The sequence below is a fragment of the Chelonoidis abingdonii genome, chromosome 2 (assembly GCF_003597395.2).
Source record: "Chelonoidis abingdonii isolate Lonesome George chromosome 2, CheloAbing_2.0, whole genome shotgun sequence".
In the NCBI taxonomy this organism is placed as follows: Eukaryota; Metazoa; Chordata; order Testudines; family Testudinidae; genus Chelonoidis; species Chelonoidis abingdonii.
In genome coordinates, this window is record NC_133770.1 from 85,853,028 (window position 1) to 85,866,831 (window position 13,804).

Genomic DNA, 13,804 nt, shown 5'->3' on the forward strand with positions numbered 1-13,804 from the left:
GGAATGAGTGACGACATTTACCCAGAATCACCCGCGACACTGTTTTTGCACCATCATGCATTGGGATCTCAACCTAGAATTCCCATGGGTGGGGGAGACTGCGGGAACTATGAGATAGCTACCCACAGTGCAACGCTCCAGAAATTGACGCTAGCCTCGGTACATGGACGCACACCACCGAATTATTGTGCTTTGTGTGGCCGCGTGCACTCAACTTTATACAATCTGTTTTACAAAACCGGTTTATGTAAAGTGGGAACAATCCTGTAGTGTAGACGTACCCTCAGATTCCATCCCATCTAACATCCTGTCAATGTTAACTGGCAAAGCACAGAATGGTGGACTGAGTTCTGTGGTATGGCTGTCCTTGTTTTTTTCCCATGGTAACACAGTGTCATGCTGTAAATTGCAAATCTTCAACAGATAGTGAGCATAAAAACTATGTTACATTGCAAAGTCAGGCTGTCAAAAGTTAGGAAATGTCAGAGCTAAGGTTACTCCTATGCAACTAGGGTTGCCAGCCCTCAAAGATTGTCCTAGAGTCTCTAGGAATTAAAGATTAATGAAATCTCCAGGAATACAACCAAAATTGGCAACCCTATGTGCAATGTTAATTTGCCCTCACTTCTGTGTCTGCATTATGACAGTTTAATTACACAAGATACCATTTTTCCCAAAGGATGGACAGTCCTCAATGAGTGTTTTAGTATTTCGTTTTTTCCTTATAATTCAGTGTGTGGCCCCATGCATTAGTTAATGCATGCCAGTCAATTTTATGTTCCTGCTCCAAAACAAGGGAGTACCTAGCTGAGCTTCTCAAATAAGTTTGCCAGAATTTTTTAAAATTCTGCCCCAAACAGTTAAAGTTTGACAAAGTTACAAGCAACTGAAAATAGGGTCAAATAATAGAAAGTGTCCGGCAGCCTTAATAATGGGGCGTGCTACCTGCCCAAACAATAAGGAGTAAGTCAGTGGAAGTGATTATATTTCCAGTTATATTCTGTCATGTTTTATACTAGAGCACTTTGGACACTCACAAGCCACTTGGTCTGGCTTAAGCTGTAAACACAAAAGTGCTGAGCACCTGCAACTGCCGTTGCATACCCATATATATATGTAGTGACTAGTGTGTACCTATATACACACTCATCTCCAGTATGTGAATACACAGGTGAATGTAGCACAAATTTTTATATGCATGTTATGAAAATTGTGTGTGAAACACATAGACCTGGTGAGGTAATATTTTTTATTGGACCAACTTCTGTTGGTGAGAGAAGCTTTTGAGCTTATATACACACACGCTATTCTATTTGTTATTGATTTCCAGAATCACTGAAAGACCCCAAATCAGGGATCAGAGCCCCACTGTGATTGGCACCAAAGAAATGCCATAGGCCCTCTCCAAACATCTTGCAGTTTAAATAAAGAAAACAGAAGAAGGTGGAAGAGATTGTAACACATAAGCAGAACAATCCAGGTATTGGGTGGGAAATGTCAGGTTATATATATATACCATAAATGTAATGTGTGCACATATAGACCCGTATGCATCCTGCACCAGTAAGCTCAGCTGCGGCAGCAGCAGCAGCAGCAAGCCGTATGTGTGTAGTGTGGATACAGCCGGTGCTTAACGAGTGAACAGAAACAGTTGTACGAAGCCAATGCATTGCAGTTTATTGTGTGCCTGGGCTTCCCTCAATAGGGGTACCGTAGTACGTGCTTCGTTCAGTCAGTGTGGGAGGGACCAGGTCCCGAGGAGGAGATGACGCTATGTCGAGAAAGAGAAGGGAGAGGGCGTGACACTTCTCCGCGCTGCTCACTTCCTGGTCTCTCCCCCTCCCAGTAGGAACAGGGGCAGCACGGGTAGCCACTGACGCCTCCTGCGGCAGTAGCAGCCCTGGGGCGTCGCGCGCTTGGCGTCCGTGGCTCGCGAGGCGAATGGAACGTTGCGTTGGGCGACGGAACGTTGACCCGGGTGGCTGCGAGGTTCTGCGCTCGGTGAGCAGGGGTGGTGGCGGCGGCGGCGGCGGCGGCAGCAGGCGGGCTGGACAAGCAGCGGCTGCGGGGACCGGCGGCGGCTCTTTATGTGGGTAGGTTGAGCCCCGCGGCTCGCGGTGGGTAGCGGGCGGACCTGCAGCGGCCGCACACGCCAACCAGGGGCCGGCAGCAGCCGCACCCCCTCTGCAGGGAGATGCGGGCGGGCGACAGGCGGGTCAGGAAACTCGAGGTGGAGCTTCGTATTGTCTTGTGCAAGGGTGAGCAGTGTGTTCCTGCAAGGTGAAGCCGGTGTCCCCAAGGGCAGGTGTGGCTCGTGCCGTGCAACGCCTGAGCTCCAGTGGGATCCCTGTCCGCTTGGCTTGGGAGATGTAGCTGGAAGGGGGTGGGGCTGAAGAAGCGAGCCAATGCACAGGCTGTTGGGGAGAGAGAAATCTTGGGGAGCATGTGGCTAAGGAAAATGCAAAACAAACAAGCCCCCTCCCCGTCCTCAAGTGCTCCATAACCATCGAGAGTCCCTTTCCAACCGTAATGATAGTCTTTTTGTCATATGTTCAGAGCATATAAAGAACTCCTACAGGCGGCCAGGAGCCCATTTCCACACTCTTTGGGGTCCTCAAAGGTCTACTGAAGTCCTTGGAAATGTGCGGAAGTTGGGGTGTGTTCAAACAGCGCAGAATCAGGCCCCAGCATATCGTTTACTAGAGCTGTTTCTGCCAAGGGAACATACATCAGGCATTTGGGTTCTTCACCAGTCAAATATTTTCACATTGGCACTGTTTAAAAGGTAAATCCCATGCAGCAGCCCTGGAAGATGTCTCTTTTTAAATAGACTAACTATTTTTTAAAAAAGTTTATTTTACTACATTTAGGCCTTCAGCATCCCAGCACTGTTTGTATTACTGAACAGTGCTGTTCACAACAATATATAAACACATCCTTTAATGAGGTGCTGTGGGATTTAAATTCTGCGGCCTCCACAGTTGGACAGTGTCCTGGCAACCTAGGATTGAATTAAAATAAAGAAGTTTGAATGCTGGTGAGATCTTTAACAAGTATTTGAACAGTTAAACATGTGCACTCATCTGAAAAGTGTTTTGTACATCATTTGATGTTTAATTGGAGCTTATAACAGCATTTTACTGTATAAAAGCTATGATTTCCAGTTTTATGTATAAGCCGTTCTAAAAGTATGATGCTATAAGACAGTGGCTCTCAACCTTTTCAGACTACTGTACCCCTTTTAGGGTGACCAGATGTCTCAATTTTATAGGGACCGTCCCAATTTTTGGATTTTTTTCTTATATAGGCTCCTATTACCCTCCACCCCCATCCCGATTTTTCACATTTGTTGTCTGGTCACCCTAACCCCTTTCAGGAATCTGATTTGTCTTGCATACCCCAAATTTCACCTCACTTAAAAACTATTTGCTTACAAAAATCAGACATTAAAATACAGAAGTATTATAGCAGGCTATTACTGAAAAATTGCTTACTTTCTCATGTTTACAATGTAATTATTAAATAAATCAATTGGAATATAAATATTGTACTTACATTTCAGTGAAACGTATATAGAGTAGTATAAACAAGCCATTGTATGAAATTTTAGTTTGTACTCACTTCACTAATGCTTTTTATGTAGCCTGTTGTAAAACTAGGTAAATATTTAGGTGATTTGATGTACCCTTTGGATACCCCTAGGAGTATATGTACTCCTGGTTGAGAGCCACTGCTATAAGGGATCTGATAAATTAAAAAGGATAACAGATTTTTTGAATTAATGAAAAGTAATTCCTATTGATTTATTTGTAATACTTTTAAATATTTCGAATGCTCTTTCAACATTATTATAGAATAATTTTTCCATAAATATATAAATTCAGTATTGTTCACTTGAACTCTTCAGTGTTTGAGATAACCTAGGAATAGAAATCACAAATACTCATCTTTCACCTGCAGTCGTTTTGAATCTGTTCCCAGAATGCAGATCAGAATTCTGTTAGATTTTTCTTGGCTCCCAATCCAAATAAGGGCAAGTATCTTTTCAGACACAAAAATGATACTACTGTGCTGGACTTTCAAGGTGATGAAGATGCAAATAAGCCAGGGAGAGAGAGGCTTTCACTCAAATTATGATGGCATATTGTTCCATTATGAGGGTAACATAGAAAATGTGTTGATATTTTACAGCAAATGACTGCCGTCTGTAACAGGAGTGGGCAAACTTTTTGGCCCGAGGGCCAGATCAGGGTTGTGCAACTGTATGGAGGGCCGAGTAGGGAAGGCTGTGCTTCCCCCAACAACCTGGCCCCCGCCTCTTGACTGCCCCCCTCAGAACCTCCAAGCCATCCAACCCCCCTTGCTCCTTGTCCTCTGACTGCCCTCTCCCAGGACCCCAGCCCCCTATCCAGTCTCCCTGTCCCCTGACTGCCCCGACTCCTATCCATACCCCCACCCCCTTACAGCAGTCCCGGGACTCCCACCACCTATCGAAGTGCCATCTGATCCTCGTCCCCTGACCACTCTGTCCTAGGACCCTCTGCCCCAACTTCTCCCCGGGATCCCTCCCCCTTATCCGCCCCCGCCCCCCGCTGCTCCCTGTCCAGTGACTGCCCTCCCAACCCCTATCCACATCCCCACCCACGACAGTGCCCCCTGGGACTCCCACTCCCAGCCCTCTCTGTTCCCCATTCCCTGACCGCCACCCCGCCCGAACTTCCGCCCCGTCCAACTGCCCCCTTCTCCTGGACTGCCCCCCAGGACTCCTGCTCCCTTATCCAACCTTCCTTCCCCCTTACCAACCACAGGAGCTCAGAGCCGCGACACTTGGCCAGAGCCAGCTACGCTCCCCACGCTGCCCAGTGGGAGCAGCAGACCAGAGTGTGGCCCGCGCAACGGCGAGGCTAACGGGGAGGAGAGGCAGCGATGGAGGGGCCATGGACTAGGCTCCCCAGCCTGGCCCCTGAGCTCCCAGCAGGACAGTCCCGCGGGCCTTTTGTGGCCCACGGGCTGTAGTTTGCCCACGTCTGATCTACGACAAAACAATAGGATCTTGAGGCAGTTTCAGTGAAATTTATGTTTTTCAGTGTTTAATGAAAGCAACAAAAAAGGCTTATTTAAAATAAGATAATGACTGTCAATGTAGAAACTTTTATGTAAAAGTGAAGCTACGTTTGTTTCTGTCATCTCCTTTAGAAGCGCATTAAAGAGCAAGTCATACAAACACTACTGCTGTTTGACTGTAGAATGTACTACCATGAGTAGTTCTTATTTCATCTATGGGACTGATCATAATAAGAAGCATTGCTTTTGGACAGAACATTCACAGAAATTTAGAGACAAGGACCCCAGAAGTTTGATGCAATTGCAGATCTTTTGTGTCATAAAAGAAACTTGATTTTTCCAAATAAATCAAAGGTTTTCAGCATATTAATTCTTACTAGAAATATTTTGCATCATTTTTCATAATAAAGCTTCTATTTCAATTTAGTTTTTATTTAAATGCTGCAGTTATAGATAAACTACACATACCTATTTAAAAACTTGCTCAGTAAGATAAGTCCCTCACAGAGAAGTTTTCACGACAATATTTGTCTTATTAATCCAGCTGTAGGAATAGGATTTAAGAGGGCAAATGCTTTTCACCAGGCATTATAGTGCAGTGAAGACAGAATTATTATGCTACTCTCTCTTGGGTAGGAAGTTGTCAATTTCTCCCCTTTCCTATGGACTGTTGTCTTTACTCTGATTAGGTTAAGAAAAGAAACTGTGACTACAAATCTTAACAGGTTTCTGTACGAGAGATGTGGGAACTTGTCTTGTGATGACATTTTTGTTCCCTTGTTTGCATTTTTAATGACTAGTTTTTCTTATCTTAGGGCAAGTCTACACTTAAAACATTGTGTTGGTGTAGCTATGCCGCTGTAGCACTTAAGTGAAGACACTCCTGTGGCGGTCAGCATAGTTAATCCACCTCTCCAAGAGGCAAAAGCTATGTCGATGGGAGAAGCTCTCCCGTTGACGTAGCGCTGCCTACGCAGGAGGTTAAGATCGGTATAACTACACGCTCATTGGGTTATACGACATAGTTATACCAACATAGGTCTGTAGTGTGCACTTGGCCTTAGCGTAACAAGAATCTTATCGGAATGCTACTTTCCTGCCCTTAGTTCTGAAAGAGGTATAGTAATACTATATCACATCTTACTTGAAAATTTTTTCTCTACAAACTGACCGGGTAAAGTAATCCAGATGTGACTAACAGTAGCTAGTGGATCCTCTTTGTTCTATGCTCTAGATCAGGCTAATCTCAAATTTAAGGTCATTTCAGAGACGATTAGAAATTGAAACTATCCTAACTGTAGTTGAATATACTCCAGGGTGCATAAACTCAAGGAACAGAAAGTTGCTTGCAGTCTCATTGATATTGCAGTGCAGTAAGTTTTATCAGCGACCCCTTATATATCATCCACTAGGTCTGTGATTTTCAACTAGAGGTACGCAGAGGTCTTCCAGTGGGTACTCAGCTCATCTAGATATTTGCCTAGTTTTACAACATGCTACATAAAAATCACTAGCAAAGTCAGTACAAACTAAAATTTCATACAATGACTTGTTTATACTGTTCATTTGCTATACACTGAAACGTAAGTAAAATATTTATATTCCAGTTGGTTTATTGTATATGGTAAAAATGAGAATAAGCAATTTTTCAGTACTAGTGTGCTGTGTCACTTCTGTATTTTTGTCTGATTTTTGTAAGTAAGTAGTTTTTAAGTGAGGTGAAAGTTGGGGCTACACAAGACAAGTCGGACTCCTATAAGGGGTACAGTTGTCTGGAAAGGTTGAGAACCACTGCAGTAGATAACTAGTCAGAATACTTGCTACCACAGGCTTTGGGATAGCCAAAGTCTCTAGAAAATCCTTAGCATATAGCTGTATCGAGGAGTACACTAGAGACACAAAAGATTGTGTTAATGTTCCATTCAGATGAGTGGAGGAGTGTTGAACGGGGGGCTGTGGGGAACTTGTCAGTATTTTCATCAGTGACTGGGATGATGGTGATGTGCAGAGTATGATAGTCTTGCAGATAGTGCTAAACTGAGGGGATGAGGTTTAAATGCAGTATAGTCTTCAGAAATAAAACGAATGGGCTGAAATAAGTACACTGAGATTCTGTAAAAGTAAGATAAAAAACTGCACATAAAGAAGAGATATTCAAATGCACAAATACAGAATGAAGAAATAGTGGGAAGGTAGTAGTACAGTGCCAGAGAGAGGAAGATCAAGGTGTTGTAATGGGTTATAAATCAAGAGAGCTAGCAATGTGACACTTTTGCAAAAACCCCACCGCAGCTGTGATAGTCATGTTGCTAAAGCGCAATATAACATGCAGAGTAACTACCCTGGTGTACTCCATATTGGTTAAACCTCAGTTGGAGTACTGTGTTCACGTTTGGGCACTATAAAGGATGATGTTCAGAGGATAGCAACAAAAATTATTAAGCTATACAGACGTAAAGGAACATTAAAATGATCACAGGGATCAATTATTCTTGGGAGTTAGTTTCAGCAAACAGAAATACTAGGCTTAAATTGCAGTAAAGAAATTCTAGGTTAGAGATGATGTTTTAAAATTAATTTGGGGGTTAATCTGTAGAATTTACCTTACAACTTCAAAGATATCAGATTTTTCTGTGCTTTCTAGTGGGAAAGTAGATTCTCACAGTCCAACTTGATATAATCAAACAGGTCCCCCTGCTGCAAAATAATAATTGTCACAGCAGCTTCATTCTTTGAATAGAAATGAAATAGTGAAAGGGTATATCTAAAGCTGTTTAGAGATTTATTTTTTTTTAAATGTGCATGATGTGTCGTGCTGTATCTATTTTAGGTACTTATATGGCTCCCATGACTTTAGTATATGAGTGTCTTTAATATATTTATCCCCACAACATCCCTGTGAGGTAAATTTTATTCTCATTTTACAGATGGGGAAATTGAGGCCTGGAGACACTAAGTGACTCTTCCAACATCACACAGGAAGTTTGTGGTAGACTAGGGAATTGAGCCCAGGTCTTTCAAGTCCCAGGTTAGAGCCCTAACTGCTGTATAATTTTCTCTCTGTTCCAGTCTTTTAACTCAGTGCCCTTTCTGCCTTAACACACCTTGTCTTGGACGCTATTGGAAATTATAGTTGTAAATTCCAGCTTCTTATTTACGATCAACACTAAACATTTACTACTGTGGTTCTCTGGGAAACAAGCTCCTTACAGCAATATTTTTCCCAAAATGGAGACTGAAAACCTTATTCATCACATAAGCAGGCTTTTTCATGATGACTGTACCTTTGGCGACTGCGGCGGAGTCGAGGGATGTTGTGAATTACACTTATGTGAGGTCTGGAATTTACTATTTTAAGTCCTGGGCTAGCATCAAAATAGCAAAGCTGGTCTAAAAGACCAGTAATATTTATCCTGTCCAACATCTTGTAAAGCTTGATAGTTAGTAGCTGAAAGCACGATGTCCCCGTTCACTGTTTTGGTCATCAGCTCCTTTGTGTTTATATTTCCAGGATTTATACTTCTCTCATTATGCAGCTTGAGTAGCTGATGTTTCTTTAGCCCTTTCTAAACCCCCAAGATCTTAAGAAACAAGAAAACTTCTGCCCTCCTTGTTCCGGTGGCAGTTAAAATGTGGTGTGTGTAGGATTCCGTTTTCTTAAATGCTACTGCATGTTCTGAAACTGCCGTAGATCTGTTCAGATGCTTAAATCTAATGCCTATTGACGTCAATGAGCTTTGGATCAGGCCCTTAGTCTTTTTTTACGTCCAGTCTCCTGCTACTAAACATGGTTCACCCTGATCCAATGCATCCTTACATTAGACGGGTAGCCCAGCACTGACTTCATCTTTCTTTGTTAGCGTCTTCCTGAACAAAGCAAGGTGGAAATGCCCTTAACAGATGGTGATGTGATTAGTACTTTAAACAATGCCAAATGCCATCCATTAATTGCTTCTGCAAAAGAACTTCTAATGCAAGGTAAACTCATACAGAAATTATATAGATTTCAAACAAAAACTGTTACCATCTGCTCTGAGAAATAGTGTACCACAAACAAAGCTCTTTGTTACTTAGGACAGAAACTATTAATATCTCTTTATTTGAGAAACCATGGGCTTCATTCTCTTTTCACTTATACTGGTGTAACTCCATTGGCTAGTGGAGTTACTGCTTATTTACACTGCGTAAATGAGAGGAGAATCGGGCTCTGTGTCTCTTAAACAACCATATCTCCTCATTGCCTATTAGATACATCCCTGTCTGCTGCTGTCAGAACAGAGTCTCCAGACCTGATTTTCAGCCTCACAGATAAACCAGGCCTGCCTTTGAAGCTGGCTGATTTCTGCCTCCCACTACTCCTCAGGGAAAAGTTCTCTTTACACATTCATATCCTTGCTCAACTGCTTCTTTCAGAAATATACAACTCCAATTAAACCTCCACCCAAAACCAGACGCTTCAAATCAAAGAAATAAAACTCTGGCCTCTGATGTATTGGCTAAGAAGAGTTGATTTTTCATAAAGCTGTGAGCTGTAGCCCCATATAAACTACAAAAATAACCACATGAACACAGTTTTGTGAACGATGGGTATGACCCAATGATGTTATATTGACTCCCAAGAGCTGTAGCTGCAAGAAGAATATCATGTGACTCATGATAAAATCATGGGAGTTTGCGGCACGGTTGTTTGAACCTTGATAGGTACCTAGGCTGAATTAGTGTTCCTTAACATGGTTATAATGTTTTTCTGCTAGACTTTTTAAGAAAACCTCAAACTGTTGTCCTACCACCGACCGGTGCAGCTCCGCTAGTGCTAGCAATGATGGGAATGCTAGTGTAGCCAGAACAACTTTTTCCTATGTGTCATCTGATCTTGCTTCCAGCAAGTTGAAATCAAAGTGTTAAAAATACCTATGTCCAGTCTATACTACTGCTTCCATGTTGGTGGCACTAGAGAAGCACCTAGGGGCTAGACCAAACGTGGCTGAACTGCTAAAAATTCTCAGAGTAAATAAACTAGGGCAATGAGTTCCCCTCCTCTTGACCAACTAGAGCCCTTTAGTCTTAACAGAAGCTACTAGAAAACATTAAATTTTTCTGTCTCTTTATAATTATCCCATAGATCCTTTGGTAGAATTCACCTGGGCAAATTGTGGCAGGCACATCTTAGATATGGAGAAGATTTATGTTTCATAAAACTGGTGCAGCAAGCTCACCCTTTCACAGTTACAGGTACACAAATAAACCTCCTTACCAATTTCTGTCACAGTAGATACCCTTATTTGAAAAGATTCATTTAGTTTTCATAGGTGTAATCACTGAAGCTTTCAGTTGAAATGGTAAATTCGGATTCCTAAATAGTTATTGTTTGCAGTATATTTAAAAACAAATATTTTTGCTCTTTTGTGACATTTTTATTGAGACTACGTTATTTAAAGCTGTATACTTCCTGTCTGGAACACCCTTCTTAGCTGCTGGGGATGTGAGATAAATTTAATCACTTTGGTTACTGAAAAAGTATTACTTCAGTACCACATCTGCCAGTTCTGTAAATAGTGTCAATGAGTTGGTGTAGCTTCTATGAAACACGCACAACCACAGTGTCTTGTAAATATTTTTAATTAAAAAAAAAAGAAGTGAAAGGAAATGATACAATTATACCTGAGATCATGTTTATATTTTTAAGTATAACCTAGATTTGCAAATCTTTCAAGAAGTCAGATTCTTTTTCTGTCTCTCAATCAGATTGAGACAGATTGAGAGATTGAGAGATACTCTGGGTTATGTTATGCATGAGGTCAGATTAGGTGACCATAAATTCCAAGGCAAGATGGGAACATTAGGATTCTCTAATTTCAGAAAGCGTATGTGTACTTCAGAAAGTTAAATGTTGGCAGATTTCAAGTAGTGGCAGTGGTAATATTATCTAGCAATTAAGGGCCCGACCTTGCAGAACGTAGTCATGTGCTTAATATTATTTGTATAAGTAGACCCACTGAAATCAATGGGTTTAATACTTTGTAGTAAAGTTAAGCATGGACCTATTTTGCAGAATCAGAGTCTGAGAGAGTTCACGGCTATTCATAGGATCATACCAAGTCAATGAGGTCCTTTTCGGTTAAAATGCACATCCTATATAATGCAGATTGATAGTGGGATCCAGCATTGAGATTTCAGATCAGCAGATGGATTAATTTCTCAACTAGACAATAAATGAAGTTTCTCTGACAACATGATTTGTTAAGTCCTAAATATTTCTATATTTCTGACTACTTTTTCTTTAGCACTCATCTCCAGTATCTGAGATGCTGGACAGGCTTTAACAATTAAACTGAAAACTAGGCACAGCATACATTTTGTCTCTAGAAACTCAGCAGTTTGACTTTTGATGAACACACAGTCCCTCTCTCCTCTGTATCAGGATGGAAAAATGCACTTTTCCATTAATTTTTTTTTTTTTTGCAGTACCTTCCAAATAGACAAGTATTTAGAAGTCGATCCAGAAAGTTAACCACTTGTAGAGGACTATTAAATGCAAGGTAGAAGGAGCTGTTAAAATCTCTTTGCTGAAAGGTGGATTTTTATATTGAAGGATGGCAATGGCTCTTTAGCAATACTTATGGTTTGTGTACGTATGTATTTTGGCATAATGTAAAAATTTTTTGACTTGTCTCTGGATTTCAAAACACACCTGGCATGTTAGACTTTGAAAAGTAGCTACTGTACACATGCAATAACTTTTTGAAAATATTAAGTCATTAAAGCAAATTGATTGCTCCCTTGCCAAGATTTTCTTATCTCAATTTTTAGCTAATATTTAAAAAAAAAAAAAAAAACCTTGAGTCAATAAAGCTATTCTCTTATTTTTTTTTAAATCACTGAGTTTAAAATCTTAAAATTAGGGCTGTCAAGCGATTAAAAAAAATAATCGCAATTAATCACACTGTTAACCAGTAATAGAATACCATTTATTTAAATATTTTTGAATGTTTTCTACATTTTCAAACATATTGATTTCAATTACAATACAGAATATAAAGTGTACAGTGCTCACTTTATTTTTGATTACAAGTATTTGCACTGTAAAAAAAACCACAAAAGAAATATTTTTCAATTAACCTAATACAAGTACTGTAGTGCAGTCTCTTTATCATGAAAGTTGAACTTACAAATGTAGAATTATGTACAAAAAACTGCATTCAAAAATAAAACAGTGTAAAATTTTAGAGTCTGCAAGTGCACCCAGTCCTAATTCTTGTTCAGCCAATCGCTCAGACAAACAAGTTTGTTTACATATGCAGGAGATAATGCTGCCTGCTTCTTGTTTACAGTGTCACCTGAAAGTGAGAACAGGCATTCTCGTGGCACTGATATAGCCATCACAAGATATTTAAGTGCCAGATGTGCTAAAGATTCATATATCCCTTCATGCTTCAACCACCATTCCAGGGGATTTGTGTCCAGGCTGATGACTGGTTTTGCTTGATAACAATCCACAACAATGCAGACCGATACATGTTCATTTTCATTATCTGAGTCAGATGCCACCAGCAGAAGGTTGATTTTCTTTTTTGGTGGTTCAGGTTCTGCAGTTTCCGCATCAGAGTGTTAGTCTTTAAAGACTTTTGAAAGCATACTCCACACCTCGTCCCTCTCAGATTTTGGAAGGCACTTCAGATTCTTAAGCCTTGGGTCCAGTGCTGTGGCTGTCTTTAGAAATCTCTTTGCGTTTTGTGAAATCTGCTGTGTGTGTGCTCTTTAAATGAACGTGTGCTGGATCATCATCCGAGAGTGCTATAACATGAAATATATGGCAGAATGTGGGTAAAACAGAGTAGGGGACATACAATTCTCCCCCAAGGAGTTCAGTCACAAATTTAATTAACACATTTTTTTAATGAGCGTCATCAGCATGGAAGCATGTCTTCTGGAGTGGTGGCTGATCCTTAGCATATCTAGCACATAAATACCTTACAAATCCAGCTGCAAAAATACCTCTTCTCACTTTCTGGTGACATTGTAAATAAGAAGAGGGCAGCATTATCTCCTATAAATGTAAACAAACTTGTTTGTCTTAGCGATTGGCCAAACAAGAAGTAGGACTGGGTGGGCTTGTAGGCTCTGAAATTTTACATTGTTTTGGTTTTGAGTACAGTTATGTAACAAAACAAAAAAATCCACATTTGTAAATTGCACTTTCACGACAAAGAGTACTTGTATGAGGTGAATTAAAAAATACTATTTCTATTGTTTATAATTTTTACAGTGCAAATATTTGTAATAAAATATAATATACACTGATTTCAATTACAACACAGAATACAATGTATATGAAAATGTAGAAAAGCATCCAAAATATTTAATAAATTTCAATTTGTATTCTGTTGTTTAACAGTGCAATTAAAACTGCGATTAATCGTGATTCATTTTTTTGAGTTAATTGCAATTAATCGATAATCCTACTTAAATATATATTTCCAGACTAAGATATTGACTTCTGTTGGGAAACAGATCCTTTTTAAAAGGGAGATAAAATCCTAGAAATAGTGGTTTATAATGGAAGCCAGATAAACGTGCTATAGTTCAGAATCTACCAGATATCTTAGCAGTTGTTTTGATATTGTTTTATCTGCACTAGAATACATGTTCTTTATGGAGAAAAAGGAATCCATTCCATTGAGGAATTCATTCCTACTCAAGGGTTTGTTAGTGACAGTCATCCTCACCAGATGGTCCATGT

General features: G+C 40.4%; 1 protein-coding gene across 5 annotated transcripts in view; it reads left to right on the forward strand.

Annotated features, from left to right (window-relative positions):
- The first annotated feature begins 1,775 nt into the window (after positions 1 to 1,775).
- Positions 1,776 to 13,804, forward strand: part of ZDHHC3 (zDHHC palmitoyltransferase 3) — a 47,040-nt gene continuing 35,011 nt past the window's right edge. The window contains exons 1-3 of one of the 5 annotated variants that reach the window (XM_075062523.1): positions 1,847 to 2,093; positions 2,557 to 2,785; positions 10,187 to 10,296. The gene's annotated coding sequence lies outside the window, so the exon portion shown is untranslated. Of the gene's footprint in view, positions 2,094 to 2,556; positions 2,786 to 10,186; positions 10,297 to 13,804 lie in introns of all 5 variants that reach the window. The other 4 variants (XM_075062521.1, XM_075062522.1, XM_032782481.2 and 1 more) reach the window with 4 other exon arrangements.